We start from the raw sequence: 15,953 nt of genomic DNA, 5'->3' as shown, positions 1-15,953 counted from the left end.
TCAATAAATTTTTTTTACATTATTATTTGTTCTAACATCACAATACTTTACAAAGGTTAATGTATGCCTGCTGTCTTAAGGTCAATGAGTTGTGTATGTCCAGTAAAATTCTGGGTCGAACATACTCAATATTCGTTTAATGAAACCACGAGGTTTTGTAATTGACTTTAATAAGTTCAATAGGTTAATGAAGAAATGTGCCTTTTTGCACGTTTGGTATGACCATATTAATAAGGAAAGATAAGAAGTACGTTTGAAATGGCTCTATCGGGCAGAAGAAGGAAGGAAAACTTAAGAGAAAGTTTATGAATACAGTAAAAGGAGACATGCTTGTAATGTGACTGAGGAAGGCGTTTGAGACTAAGCTCATTGGAGAGGGTTGTTACGCTGTGGCAACCACTGAAGAGGACATAAGAATATCGGAGAGTTTTGGTACATGAATGAAGACACAGTGACACTTGTAGACCATTAAGGCAGCTGCCACAGAACCTGACTGCTCCATAAGACACGTTAAGAGTGAGAAACTTATACTTACATTGAAACGAGGTCTCATTCCCTCCCTCCCTCCCTCCCTCCTCACAACCCTGCCAAGATGTTAGCTTGTGTCGCAGGTCTCCTCCTTACTTTCTACACTAAATGAATACACCTGTTAAACTGCTTCTTGTGTTTCCATCTTACTCTTGTCTCCTCGCATCTTGGCTTTCACTTTTGCTTCCCTATGCTTTCTTTTAGGTATATCTTCTTTACCAGCCTCTCTCTCTCTCTCTCTCTCTCTCTCTCTCTCTCTCTCTCTCTCTCTCTCTCTCTCTCTCTCTCTCTCTCTCTCTCTCTCTCTCTCTCTCTCTCTCTCTCTCTCTCTCTCATGATTCACCGGTTTTTCCATTTATTACTTTAGTGTCTTGGAAAGTCGTACACCTTTTTTCTTGCGGTGCCTTGGATTTGTTTTTCATTACCGTCACTCTTATTCAGCCTTTATATATATATATATATATATATATATATATATATATATATATATATATATATATATATATATATATATATATATATATATATATATAAAGCAATGCTACACATTCTCATCACTTGTCTATGTTTTCCTGGTATTTTCGAAATTTTTTACTACTCGATTGGAGAGCGTTTATTCCCTCAGACTCAATATCTTCAATGAATAATAACTCCACTTGCCTCTCATCATCAATACCGCGAAAGGAAGCGCGTCTCAGTTTTATCTCTATTATGATTGGCCATTGTTGATATTCAAAGGACTGTAAAGGAATTGCTTGCATGAATACAAACCGAGTTGAGGAAAAATTCATGGTTAATTCTGTCTTTTCTAGCATATAAAACTATGAAACCTTTATATTGTTATGGCCGCCCATTGTTACATTTCAAAAGGCTGTAAAACTAATGGTTCAAATGGACATAGAAAAAGAAAAATGGTAATGTTAATTTGAATGTGGTTTTTGTTACCTTTAATACTATTTTCTAGAATGTGGTACAAGAGTGAGTGCCTCGAAATTTGTAAGTGATCTAGGGAAAATTGTCTAGTCGTGAAAGTGTTTGGTTTTGTGAAGGTTCAGACTTTATGGTGTTGATAACATTAACACGCCCATTGTTTTCTGTCATTTTTTGTTCCCTAGTCAACCACTGTCACTGTTCTTGTTAGGATTGCTCCCTCCTCCTAAATTTTCCCTTTGTTTCATACCATTCACCTCCGTTTTCTTTTCAGACCTCCATATCATTTACTTCCTCATCTCTCTTCACTACTACACCCTCCTGTACGTCTCAATTAAGGTCCTTCACTCATTATTACGTCTTTTAAACGTTCCTTTCTATCTTTTACTCACTAGTCAACTCTCATTTTTCTACGCTTTCTATCTTTGTCATGAAAATATAGTTCATATGTTATTTTCCTTCTACAAAACCATCTCTTGTGTTTCTACAGGCACATCACCTTCAAGATATACAAGTTCTATTTATTTGTTTACTTTTTAGGGGATGAGGTTGTCTCTTTAATATCATCTCCACGTACTACTACTACTACTACTACTACTACTACTACTACTACTACTACTACTACTACTACTACTACTACTACTACTACTACTACTACTACTACTATAGTAGTAGTAGTAGTAGTAGTTGTTGTTGTAAAGGAAGGAGGAGGAGGAGGAGGAGGAGGAGGAGGAGGAGGAGGAGGAGGAGGAGGTGTGAGGGTAATAGCTGTATCAATAGGGATAGCAACATCACGGAATTCAGTATCTAGGTTCTTTGTTCACACTGACATGACACGAGCACGCCGAGCAGCCATCCTGACTTCCTGTTGAAGTTGAACACTCGAAATTCTCTCTCTCTCTCTCTCTCTCTCTCTCTCTCTCTCTCTCTCTCTCTCTCTCTCTCTCTCTCTCTCTCTCTCTCTCTCTCGTGTAATCAGTGACATAGGAAATGGAATCCAATGATCCTATGAAAGCTCTGCCTAATTAATCCTTTCTGTTCGTTCTACAAAGCCGTTTAATTAATCAATGTTTAACAATTAAGTGGCGATATTAACGAGATATTATTTTTTTCTTTGCATGCCTCGCTACCTCAGACCTGCTCTTAGTCAAAATAGTAAAGAATCCTTTCAAATGAAGGTGCGGTTCTGCATTTTCTTTCTCGTCTTCATTTGTTCCACCATTCTTACTGGCCTCCCTGAGGAACACTTTCTTCCCTCTGTTGTCCCTTTCACTAATGCAAGAACAAGCCAGTACTTCTACTCTTTCATCCCTTCTACTAGTATATAAAAACCCAATTCATTACCGCTTCTCAAAAACTATCTCTAGAAAAGCCTCTAGATAAGTGTACATCTTTTAAGTATAGTATAAATCCCGAGTTACTTTTATGAATAAATCCTTTCTCTTGTTAAGTACTCCTATTTGCACATACGATTCGCTGCTTTGTAAATTTTTGCCTTTTCTTTCATCTCCCCTCTTTTATTTCGAACATCAAAATAACATTACTTTCTGTTTCGATGTTTGCAGAGTGGTTTGATTCCAATCCCTTCCTCCTTTCATTATGCTGGGCTCCCCTCTGTCTCTCCTTTTAGTGCAGCGTAGAATGTAATTGGGGATCTTGCAATTGGACCCAGTGTTTTCAGCAGTTTAGTAGTAATAGTAGTAGTAGTAGTAGTAGTAGCAATGATAGTGGAGTTGGTAGCAGTAATACATTGAAGTAAAGAGCAAAAAAAAAAAATAAACAAAGAGCAGAACAAAGGGACAGATGACAATGAGTTTGGCAAGCAGTGGTGATGGGATAAGGAAGGAGGGATTACAGAATGAGAGAGAGGGACAGAGAGAGAGAGAGAGAGAGAGAGGGGGAGGAGGAGTAAATATAAATAGGGCAATGGCTGGGGGGTATCGGAGTGGAGTATTGAGTATGAAGAGGGACGATGGACGGTATTTGGTAGGGACAGGCTTGGATAGGAGTATGGAAGAGGGTGGACGTGTGTGGAGGAGTGAGGAGTGAGTGGAAGGTGGAAGCCGTAGCAATAGTGGATAAGTATTAAACCATGCTAGGACAGGAAGATTTATCATAACCGCCTTTGTGTGTGTGTGTGTGTGTGTGTGTGTGTGTGTGTGTGTGTGTGTGTGTGTGTGTGTGTGTGTGTGTTAGTCATTGATTGATACTTTGGTATAGATTAGTACACAGATGATACTTAGTTTCTATTGTCTTTAAAATCTATACTGTGATTTTTTTTTTTTCGAAGTACGTAATGTTAATATTTGTGTTCATAATCGATCAACTAACTATGCCTTTATTATTTGTAGTGATATGATTATTTTCTGAAGTATGTAATGTTGATAAGTGTCTATGATCAATATACTAACTAAACTGTGTGTGTGTGTGTGTGTGTGTGTGTGTGTGTGTGTGTGTGTGTGTGTGTGTGTGTGTGTGTGTGTGTGTATGCAGTGACAGAATAGCGTGCATCGCAAGACTGACGTGTAATAATAGAGGAGCCGGTGACGCATCCCCCTCCGCGGCTTGGTGGCGCTGCTTGTAGTTGTTCGATATATATACAACGTGTTTTGTTCTGTGTATTGGAGTGACTTGCGCAGAGCTCAGTGTTCATTCCTATAGTGAACACTTGCTGCATTGTGGATATTTTTTAGTGGACCTTTATGTACTATTGGTATGCATTTCCGGCATAAACTACAATAGTGTTGGAATTTATAAAGTTGTGGATGTGAGTCCACTAAGTGATGTGGTGGTGGCAGTGTGGTATAGGCAGCACATCGTTCCTGAAGTGTAGCTGGTAATGAAGATCAGTCACAGTGACGGGGAAAGAGAAGTAACAAGTAAGTATACAGAAGTATGTTCAGTAGCAAACTTTATTATGCCTTGAGTGACGAAAACTGGTAGTCCCTATTTGGTGCAGTCTTGCTGTGTGTGTTGTGAGAGCCGGCGTGCGTGCAAGGGCTGACTGTCACATTAAACTTTTATGTACTTCTACTCGACCAGTTTTCTCCACGGATCTGGGCCCTCTAGTTATCAGAGTTAACACAAATTAAGATAATAGCGCCGGTAATAACAGTAGCTTTCATGTACTACATAATATATCACGTCCTTATTCTGTATCCAAATAGCGAGGGGGCAGCAGGAGGCAGAGGACTGTGTGAGGAAGTGAGGTGTAGTGCACGTACAGTTTTTGGGTACACTAGAAATGAGGTTGATGTGAAGGGGAGAAATTAGTATATAGTGCATTACGCCTTACTCAGTGCGCAAGTGACAGAGGAACATTAGAGAGTGGAGGATTGTGTGGGAGAGGAATGAGATCATTTACAGCCCATGGGAATAGTAGAGAGAGAGAGAGAGAGAGAGAGAGAGAGAGAGAGAGAGAGAGAGAGAGAGAGTGTGTGTGTGTGTGTGTGTGTGTGTGTGTGTGTGTGTGTGTGTGTGTGTGTGTGTGTGTGTGTGTGTGTGTGTGTGTGTGTGTGTGTGTGTGTGTGTGTGTGTGTATAAATGTATGTGTTTTCATGTGAGGAGGAAAGGGAATGTACATGTGCGAGTGTGACGAGAGAAAGTAAGGAAGAGATGAATATTAAGGAAAAAGAAGGCTACTGTATGAACATGCCTGGAAAAAGACACAGGTGTGAGATGGCAGGCACTCCAAGTTCGTGGTGGTGGTGGTGGTGGAAGGAGGGTAAGAGAGAGAGTGGGGAGGGCGTGGGAGGAGAGAGGCGGGGTGTAGGTCAGCCACTTGATGTGCTTGATAGGAGGGAGCGGTTGCTGTAGGGCCTGCTTCCTGTAATTTCCGCGCGCGCGCGAGAGCACACACACACACACACACACACACACACACACACACACACACCGCGTAGTGTAGTGGTTAGCACGCTCGGCTCACAACCGAAAAGGCCCGGGTTTGAGTCCCGGGCTCGGCGAGGCAAATGGGCAAGCACTGTTCACCTAGTAGTAAATGGGTACGGGATGTAACTCGAGGGGTTGTGGCCTCGCTTTCCCGGTGTGTGGAGTGTGTTGTTGTCTCAGTCTTACCCGTAGATCGGTCTATGAGCTCTGAGGTCGCTCCGTAATGGGGAAGCATGGCTGGATGACCAGCAGACGACCGGGGTGAATTACACCATTTAGTGTAGTGGTTAGCACTCTCGTCTCACAACTGAGAAGGCACAAGTTGAGTCCTGGGCGCGGCGAAGCAAATGAGCGAGCTTCTATAATGTGTAGCTCCTGTTCACCTTGCAGTCAGCAGGTACGGGATGCAAGCCGAAGGGTCGTGGCCTTGATGTCCCGGTGTGTGGTGTGTGTCCCATGGTGTGCCTACAGAAGATCGGCCAGTGCGAGTTCTGAGCTCTTTCCATGAGGAAGTCTTACTGAGTGACAAGCAGATAAAAGTAGTGAATCACACAATCTACGCAATGAAAGTAATAACATATTAATACACTCTTGATTGATTGTAGATAATGAGAGATAATGTGTGTGTGTAATTCACCACGGTAGCTTGTTGGTCACCCAGGCATCCCCATTACGGATCGAGCTCAGAGCTCATAGACTGATGTTCGGGTAGAACTGAGATCACAACACACTCCACACACCGGGAAAGCGAGGCCACAACCCCTCGAATTACATCCCGTTCCTATTTACTGCTAGGTGAACAGGGGCTACACATTAAGAGGCTTGCCCATTTGCTTCACCGCCCCCGGGACTCGAACCCGAGCCCTCTCGATTGTGAGTCGAGCGAGGTGTGTGTGTGTGTGTGTGTGTGTGTGTGTGTGTGTGTGTGTGTGTGTGTGTGAGTGTGTGTGTGTCCAACAGGAGTATTATTAAAACGACTCTCTAAAGCCACCCAAATTTCCGTAGCCTTCCATTCAATCTTGGAAAAAGTCACACACGAGAGATTCAAGAACAGTCACCTGTACACCAAAGAGAGACAATGATGTTACCCTTCGATATTAGCAAGTTTTCTGTGGAGAGTTTGAGGTGAGACTAAAATAATAAGCCACGTTTTTTGAGGCGTGCACAGAGTGTAGGTTTAGTATTTTGTCTTCAAAGGGAGACTTAAGAATAGTACGCATATAGAACTTTTACTGCAAAAGATGGATTGTTATCTAATATATTTTTTTTTCATGAGTTGATTATAATGAAATTTTGAAAACGGCGTATTGAGTTTCTGTAGTCTTATGTCTTATGTTTTGTACATGCATGTAAATAAGTATGCTTTGTGCTACACACACACACACACACACACACACACACACATTTCTGATAAACCAATAGATAAGTGTATAAGCCTGTAAACATATGTTGTATTTTGTGTGCATTTATATCAATTTTCATATATTTACAAGGATTTTAGTGTGTGTGTGTGTGTGTGTGTGTTTGTGTTTTATTCACAACGGTCGTCTGCTGGTCATCCAGTCAGCCTTTCCCCTACGGAAAGAGCTCAGAGGTCATATTGACCAATCTTCGGGTAGAACTGAGACCACAACACGTACACTCCAAACACCGGGAAAGTGATGCTACAACCCCTCGAGTTACATCCCGTACCTACTTGCTGCTAGGTGAACAAATGCTACAAATTAAGAGGCTTGGCCATTTGCCTTGCCGCGCCTGGACTCTAATCCGGGTCCTCTTGCTTGTGAGCCGAGCGTGTGTGTGTGTGTATATGTGTGTGTGGTGAGGGGAAATGCTTGGTGAGGTAGGCCGCTCCCCTTCCAAGCTTAGCCCATCATCTTTACTGCGTGACAGATGAGGCGCGCTTGCCACCAGTGTGGTGTGTGTGTGTGTGTGTGTGTGTGTGTGTGTGTGTGTGTGTGTGTGTGTGCATCAGAGAAGCAGGAGATGATGATGTCTTTCTTCTTCGTTCTCTGCTTATTCATGTATTCCTTTGTTCTCTTCTTATTCCCGGAAATCATACCGGTCTGCATTCTCGTGCTTTTATTTTTCTTCATCTTCTTTTCTTCTTCATTATCTTCTTCCTTTCTTCTTTTTCTGCTTCGAATCTCCCTCCTCCTCCTCCTCCTCCTCCTCCTCCTCCTCCTCCTCCTCCTCCTCCTCTTCCTCCTCCTCCTCTTCCTCTACCTCTTCTTTTTGTTCTTCTTCTTCTTCTTCTTCTTCTTATTATTATTCTTATTATTATTCTTATTATTTTCCTTCTCCTTCTCCTTAATTCTCCTTCTCCTTCTCCTCCTCCTCCTCCTCCTCCTCCTTCCTCCTCCTCCTCCTCCTCCTCCTCCTCCTCCTCCTCCTCTTCCTCCGCCTCCTCCTCCTCCTCCTCCTCCTCCTCCTCCTATTTCATGCACCATTTGAGTTTATGTGCGAGAGAGAGAGAGAGAGAGAGAGAGAGAGAGAGAGAGAGAGAGAGAGAGAGAGAGAGAGAGAGAGAGAGAGAGAGAGAGAGAGAGAGAGAGACCACTACACATACACAGTGAATCTCGGTCATGCAAGAGCTAAAGAGAAAGGGAGAAGAGTGCACTCCATTATTGGCTGCCTTTTCACGCCCTAAGTCCACCAGCGCATCCTTCACCACAGTAATTATCTGCCCTGGTTCTTCCTTCCTTGTGTTCATTCCAGTGACAATAGCTTATCAACTACTTCACCCTCCCACCTCATGTTCCTCTAGTACCACTATTATAATGATCACCACCACTGCCACCATTACTGCCGCCATCACTGTGTTCACCTCTGCAATTTGTTTTTACCTTAATTATCCGGAAAACAACAACTATGAACACCGCCTTTGTCATTGTCACACGCTGATGGTCAGATGCAAAAAACAAAATAGCTATAACCCTCACCATCACTACCACCAACAACACTATCATCAGTAACAGCAACTGTAATAATAACAACAACAACAAGAGCAACAACAACACCCTCGCTATGCAACAAGGTAGACAGAAAAACACTGCAGATAATCACCCCGCCCGTATGACTCATCGTGCCGCGCCCTCCTCCCCAGGCCTACTCTCCCGTGGCGCCCCTGTACTCCACAGTGACAGGCGGCGGTATCAGCGCGTGCCGCCGAGTGGCAGGCACCGTCAGGCTGCACGTTACGACCTGTACAACGGGTGCGGGCCAACCTTTCTCACGCTCCTGCGCGAAGCCACAGGTGACCAATGCATTACCGCTAACGCACCACATTCCCGTAACTCTCAGGGAAATTTGATCCATTGACTGCGAAGGAAAACACTTGTGGCTCCCCTTGCGCTCCCTCGCCGGGCCGCGCGTTAGGGAGGCAGAGAGAGGGAAAACAAGTGAAAATAGTCAGTCGAGCGAAGACAGCAGGAAATTTCCCTCGGGGAACTCTCACTTCGGGCGGCGGCGAGTATTTGCGTGGTGTGGCCAGTTGTTGCTGAGCCGCGCTCGGGGTTACTGTGTGCAGGTTGTGGCTCCGGCGCCCGCCAAAACCCTTCCTCCCACCTAGACTCTCTGGCGCCCGCGGCTTCCGAACACGTAAGGAATGCCTGGCGACTAAAGACATCCCGCGGTCATCACTGCAGGCGGCGAGGATAAAAGCCTCCCGGACACCAAACCCCGGGGGATGACTCACGCCCGCCAGTATGGAGTGCTACAATCCACGCTCAGATCACCTTTCACTGTACTTGTGTGTCCACCGCCTCAGTGTCTCGATAGCTCTGTGAATCACCGCGGGGACGAGCTCGTGTGTCTGCGCGTGTGATTGTTTTGTTACTCAGTGATTTGTGACGCCTCGCATCACCACCGCGCCAGGTTATCCGAAAAAACGTGCGACTAGTGATGTAATCTTTGGAATGCACACACACACACACACACACACACACACACACACACACACACACACACACACACACACACACACACAAAGACGGTCTACTGTACTGTATGTACACCTCTCTAAGTTCACGAAACCATTTGAATATCATTCATTAAAACTTCAGAAGTAACTCTCACTCTCTCTCTCTCTCTCTCTCTCTCTCTCTCTCTCTCTCTCTCTCTCTCTCTCTCTCTCTCTCTCTCTCTCCGGCAGGGCGCCCCTAAAGCTGCCCCCTACCGGTGCCGCCACTGCCGCGCCCCGCCCACCACCACGGCAGCGCTGCCTGCTTTGCTCTGTCGCCTTTGACCTCATTACATTTTTTATCGTCATTCCTGTCAGTACAGATACATTTATAAAGCTACCAGACCAAAAAACATGTCATTCTGTCGAACTGTTGTATTTTACTTTTTTTTTTCAGGCGGGTGGGGGTCAATTCTCTCTCTCTCTCTCTCTCTCTCTCTCTCTCTCTCTCTCTCTCTCTCTCTCTCTCTTGATCTTAAATACGTTATCTTTTCATCCATTCTGAATCTCCGTGGATGCTGGTGACTCGTGGTGCGTTTTGCTTGGTGCTGACAATTAAATGGGCTGGTGGTGAAAGACTATTACTGTTGATTCACGCGTTTGTTTATTGCGAGACCTCCATCAGCGCTCCTTGTGAGACTTGAGGCGACGAACTCAGTCCCCTGCAGAGGTCACGACTTTTCACCCCGAGCCCTGCCAGGAGTGAATGCTGCATGAGGCGGCGAGGCGGGACGGGACGGGACGGGAAGGAGGACGAGCATATAGGGTGAAGGGAGTTGCGAGAGAACAAAGCAGCTGTGGTGTAGTGGTATGTACCGCTGTTATTGTTCGGTAAAGCTAACAGTGTACCGTTGTGGGTGGGAAGGAGATCTGCATGAGGCAACCCACCTGCTGAAGAAAGCGGTGTTGTTAGGAGGGCTTTGTGGTGCTTTATTAGCCTCAAATGATGCGGGGTTTTTTTTCCTTTTTAATAACTGACTTAAAAAATATTATTCGCGTCTGTGAGAATGATCATAAACTTAAATATTAAAAAAAGATCTACTCTTCTTTTTGATATTGATATTTTTTTTTTATGTAAAAGAAGATTGGGCAAGTGTGTGTTTTTGGGGAGATTGTGTGTGTGTGTGTGTGTGTGTGTGTTTTAAGAGATCGTCTTCAAAATGGCGTTTCTCTGTGTGAAAATTACCATTGGAAAGTCGATATCAAGAAAATATTAATTTCGTTGGGTTTTTTTCGTGTGGTGTTTTATTATTCAGAATTTGCGTCTCTCTCTCTCTCTCTCTCTCTCTCTCTCTCTCTCTCTCTCTCTCTCTCTCTCTCTCTATGTGAAAATAATTATTGGAAAATAGAAATTATGGAAAAATTAATAAAATAGCGTCGTTAATCCTTATTTCATTGGTGAGAAGACTGGCCAAGTGTTACTGAAAACTAGAAAATGAATGAATGTGTGAGCGAATAAATAAGAATATAGAGTCCGTTTAATCGCCACTCGCGCAAAAAAAAAAAAAAATTGAGCAGAAAATAAAGTCTCCAGTCAGTTTGGTTTGCATAAATTCATATTATATGTTTTTTCTGGTATAATAAACTGCGTTCCTGCTGCTTCCTTTCCTTTTTTATATTTCTCTCCCTTTTCTCCAGCCTTTCTATCTCTCTCTCTCTCTCTCTCTCTCTCTCTCTCTCTCTCTCTCTCTCTCTCTCTCTCTCTCTCTCTCTCTCTCTCTCTCTCTCTCTCTCTCTCTCTCTCTCTCTCTCTCTCTCTCTCTCTCTCTCTCTCTTTCTCTCCCTCCAGTCATCTTAGCTGTCACATATTTTCCATCACCCTTGATTTCTGGGAGAGCCATAGATATTTCCCCCTTAATTTTTCCTTCCCTTCCTCACAATATTTCTCCTCTCCCCCCTCTCCCACCCACGGTCATGATTCTTTCCAGCCTCTATATTTTCCGAGAAAGATGCTGCCGCTAAAGTCGGTTTTCTGTATTTATTTATTTATTTTTTTACTTCCACTCTTCGCCTATCAACCTTCCTCACTCAATGTGGATTTTAATTCTAAGTTGGAAGCATCGCGTTTTGAAGTTCTTATGGTACCTTCTAGTTTGTTCTTCCTTTGTATTTGGTCTTTTGTTTTTAACCCCTTCATATTCATTCTAGTTACTGTCTGGTCGTTTTATACAGCTTCTGAAACTTATATTGAGGATTGAAATGGTGAAGACTGTGACTATTAATCTTCTAATCTCCATAGACCCTTGTTAATGTCAATAGAATGGTCTAATACATAAATCTCAAATGTGTTCCAGTTTTGAAGGAGTTAAGGCATTAGTTGTATATATTTTTCACTTTCCCTTCCTTCTCCTTTTTGTGCTGGTGGCTGTTGTTGTCCTCTTCCTTTATGTTCTGTTTCTTATTATTTCCCCTTTGGCTTCCTTCTTCATCGTCATCAGCGCCTTCTGTCTGTGGTGTTTGGAATTAATGAAGCTGGTGTGGGAATTACTTCTAGTCTCGCATGTCACGAGTCATTATCCTGTCTCTCTCTCTCTCTCTCTCTCTCTCTCTCTCTCTCTCTCTCTCTCTCTCTCTCTCTCTCTCTCTCTCTCTCTCTCTCTCTCTCTCTCTCTCTCTCTCTCTCTCTCTCTCTCTCCTCCTCCTCCTCCTCCTCCTCCTCCTCCTCCTCCTCCGCTACTCCACTCGACATCACTTCCAGAATTCCAGCCTCCTATCCATCATCTTCCTCCCTCCCTTTCACTCTCACTCCCTGTGTATTCCCATCATGCCCCTGTTCTTTTTTTTCTCTCTTTTCTCTCTTTTCCTGCCTGTTCTCTCTCTTTCCAGTACGTCCTTTCAAGTCATTCCATCATCTTTTCTCTTTCATTCCACCTTGCTCCTGTCTCTTGTTTTCCTCTTCCACATTCCATACACGCACCTTTTCCCTCTACCTCTTATTTCCTCCTCTTCTCCCTCTTCTTCCATGCGTGTCACTGCTCTCCTTTCCCCTTCTGCCTCTCTCTTTTCCTCTCTCTCCTTCCCTCCTGCCTTCTCAAAACTCTCCTCTCCCTCTCCTCGCTCTCTCTTTCCCTCTCCTCTCGCTCTTTCTCTCCCTCCTCTCTCTCCCTCTTTACGCATATCACCTCTCCTCCCTTCTCCCTTCGCTTTCCTTATCACACTAGCCACTTAAACCTCTCTCTCTCTCTCTCTCTCTCTCTCTCTCTCTCTCTCTCTCTCTCTCTCTCTCTCTCTCTCTCTCTCTCTCTCTCTCTCGTTTCTTTCATCTTCTCTTTACTTATCCTCTTTCCTCTTGACCTTTCCAAGTTTCCTTCCTAGTTCAACCTTCGGCCCTTCTTCATTCTCAAATTAGTCCTTTCTTTTCCTTCCACCTTGTCTCTCTTCCTCTGTATTCCACCTTCTTCTCCTTTGACCTTCTCTTCCCTCACAAGCCTTCCAAGTTTCCTTCCTCCGTCTAATCCCCTCCAGTTTCGTATCCTTTCTCTTCCATTCTGCCGCTTTTTTCTTCGTGTTCTAGCCTTTCCTTCACTTCTGTCTTTCCCTTCTCCTTCCAATCCTTCCTACGTAGTTTCTCCACACGTTAAATCCCCAGCAGCCTCCTCGCGCTCCCTTCCCTTCAGCCTCCCGACAGCAGAGGAAGTAATAGTCCAGCTGACCTTTAGACTAGATTTAATTTCGGAAAATGGACTAGAAGGGAATGAGAGTCGGGGTTAAGTCAGGACGGGCCATCTAATTTCGCGCCAACACGTGCTCTAATGGGCTATGTTGTATGTACGAGCGTGGCAGTGTTGCGAGGCTGACGATGTGTAATGGATAGAGAACGCGGTGGTTAAAGAGAGAGAGAGAGAGAGAGAGAGAGAGAGAGAGAGAGAGAGAGAGAGAAAGGGATGGGGGGAGGAAGGGAGGGAAAGATGATAACGATTATGTGCTCAGATCTTTCTTCTATAACGTCATTAATACCACCTGTTCCTTCTCCTCCTGCTTCCCCTCCTCCTCCTCCTCCTCCTCCTTCTCATCCTCTTTATTTTCTTCCTCCTCCCCCTCCTCCTCCTCCTCCTCCTCCTCCTCCTCCTCCTCCTCCTCCTCCTCCTCCTCCTCTTCCCCACGTTCCCTTAAAGTCACACTATCGGAGGACCCTGCGAGGCTAACACCCAAAATTCAGTTTACGTGACTCAGGAGACGCTTGTGTGTGTGTATGTGTGTGTGTGTGTGTGTGTGTGTGTGTGTGTGTGTGTGTGTGTGTGTGTGTGTGTGTGTGTGTGTGTGTGTGTGTTTTACACACACACACACACACACACACACACACACACACTCGCGCGCGCACTCCGAGGTAAAGACCAAAAAAATACTGGGTATGTAAATATATTCTAAATTCTTTCATTTTTCCTGAATAGTTAATGCGCACGTTCATTTTAAAATATTGCGGTGAAAAAAAAAAGAACGAAAAAAATAGCAAATTAATAACTTCCGTCCCTGTGTGAAGTTTCGTGACGCGTGAATTGGACGGGACACAAAACAGGAATTGAAGGAGATGCGGCCTTGCAGAGGCTGCAGGCGTGTCTTGCAGTAAACGGCGTTCGCAAGTGACGGTTGTAACTTGTATTATTAAAGCATTACGTTCTTTATTTCATTTTCTTTTTTATTCAGGCTGTTGTAGAAATTATTCGGATCGTCAATGGCGTTTTTCTGATTTGCTTTCCTTTTCTTACATATTGCATGCTGAATGGGGTAGAATGATAATGCAATATGTACTTACCTGTGCCGTAAAGCTTCAAATGACGTCTGTCCTGTGTGATGATTTTTTTTTTTATACCATGTAGACTTTTCATGGGAATTTATGGGCTAAAGGGGATACTTTTTTGGGTACCTCCTATCTCAAAGCCCACCCGCTAGGGAACCATTGCCCCGAGTGAGGAAGCCCAACATACACTCGGACCGTGGACAGGATTCGAACCCGTGCGCTTGGAGACCCCTCGTACCCCAAAGCACGCATGGTTCCACTGTACCACGGTGGCCCTTTCACTGCTATTCTGGTCTTCAAATAGTTTTGAGACCATTTTAAGAAACATGCACAATAAAAGAAGTTAATAGATAGTTAATTTTGTGGTTTATCAGCTGTAAAACCTATAACACTAGTAGAAAGTTGTAATTGATTATAGGAAAACCGTCCAGCAGTGAAATAGATTCGAGCTGCTCCTGGCTATGACCAAGGCACGTCACTACGCTGGCACTCTCAGGCACTCACATCTTCCTCGTCACTGCCGATAAAAGTTGAGCAAGCACTGTGTACCATCACTGGGAAAAACATCCCATAGAACTGGAGTCTGGTTCTAGGAAGTAGACGTGTTAGGGAGCAAAGTGTTGAAGGATCGAAGTTTTGATGTCTGTCACTGGAGAGGCGAGACAGACAGACAGAATAACCGCAGCTGCGTGATTGTCTCTCTCTCTCTCTCTCTCTCTCTCTCTCTCTCTCTCTCTCTCTCTCTCTCTCTCTCTCTCTCTCTCTCTCTCTCAGCACTAAGAACCAGGGAATTCGAGGAAAGGAGACACTAAGTAGTGTTCGTGAGTGGAACCCTTGGCGAAGTTTGCAGGAGAGAGTAGGGGAGAGGATGGTACTGAGGCAAGAGGCGGAAGGGAAAGCAAGGACGAGGCAGAGGAAGCAAGGAACGAGAGGGAAAGTGAGAAGAGGCAGTGGTAATAAAGGAACAGCAGGTGGAGCATCAGAGAGAGAGAGAGAGAGAGAGAGAGAGAGAGAGAGAGAGAGAGTAAAAAAAACAAAAACAGCAAGGAGAAGGGGAAACAAGGAGGGAACAGGCAGAACAGGTAAATACCAGTGGAAACAAGTTACACGCAAGTAGGACAAGGGGAGTAAGCAGAGGAGAGAGCAAATAACAAAAGAGGTGATGAGAGGTGAAAGGTCAGGGTTGATAGAGGTGAAGCGGGTTGATGGCATAGCGGTTGACTCTTCGTATCAAGACTTTACCTGAATTTTGACCTTACTCTCTAATCTTTACCTATATATTTTCCTTAGTCACTCTTGTGTCATTTATGCTGCCATGTACTCTTCTTTCCTCTCGAGACTGTACTTAGTTTTGCGTCTCAATACTGGAGAGTCTTGGGAGGCAAAGAGGAAAATGATCGATTCAGGAATGCTCGATTTTAAGACAGTAGTAGAATTAGTAGTAGTAGTAGTAGTAGTAGTAGTAGTAGTAGTAGTAGTAGTAGTAGTAGTAGTAGTAGTAGTAGTAGTAGTAGTAGTAGTAGTAGTAGTAGTAGTAGTAGTGGTGGTGGTGGTGGTGGTAGTAGTAGTAGTAGTAGTAGTAGTAGTAGTAGTAGTAGTAGTAGTAATATCAGTAGTAGCAGCAGCAGTAATGGTGGTGGTAGTAATTGTTGTTGTCTTTTGTTGTTCGTATTGTATGATTAATAATGATGATAAGAATGTTAAAGACGATTCTAACAATGATAACATTAATAATAATAATAATGATATAATAATAATAATAATAATAATAATAATAATAATAATAATAATAATAATAATAATAATAATAATAATAATAATAATAATGATAATAATAATAATAATGATAATCATGATAGAAATTATATAATGTTTAAAGAAAACTTCTCAGTACATTTGGAGTTG

General features: G+C 43.7%; 1 protein-coding gene across 7 annotated transcripts in view; it reads left to right on the top strand.

Moving 5' to 3' along the window:
• The window catches only part of LOC123516429 (tetratricopeptide repeat protein 39B-like), a 152,846-nt gene that overhangs the window by 101,669 nt on the left and 35,224 nt on the right, over positions 1 to 15,953 (top strand). For 2 of the 7 annotated variants that reach the window (XM_045275703.1, XM_045275698.1), the window contains exon 1: positions 8,864 to 8,949. The exons of the other annotated variants lie outside the window; for them this stretch is intronic. The gene's annotated coding sequence lies outside the window, so the exon portion shown is untranslated. Of the gene's footprint in view, positions 1 to 8,863; positions 8,950 to 15,953 lie in introns of those variants that run through there. 7 annotated transcript variants of the gene reach the window in all.

Source organism: Portunus trituberculatus, chromosome 41, assembly GCF_017591435.1.
Source record: "Portunus trituberculatus isolate SZX2019 chromosome 41, ASM1759143v1, whole genome shotgun sequence".
Classification (NCBI taxonomy): Eukaryota; Metazoa; Arthropoda; class Malacostraca; order Decapoda; family Portunidae; genus Portunus; species Portunus trituberculatus.
Note: the sequence above shows the minus strand (reverse complement) of the source record. Positions and strands in the feature narration are given on the sequence as shown.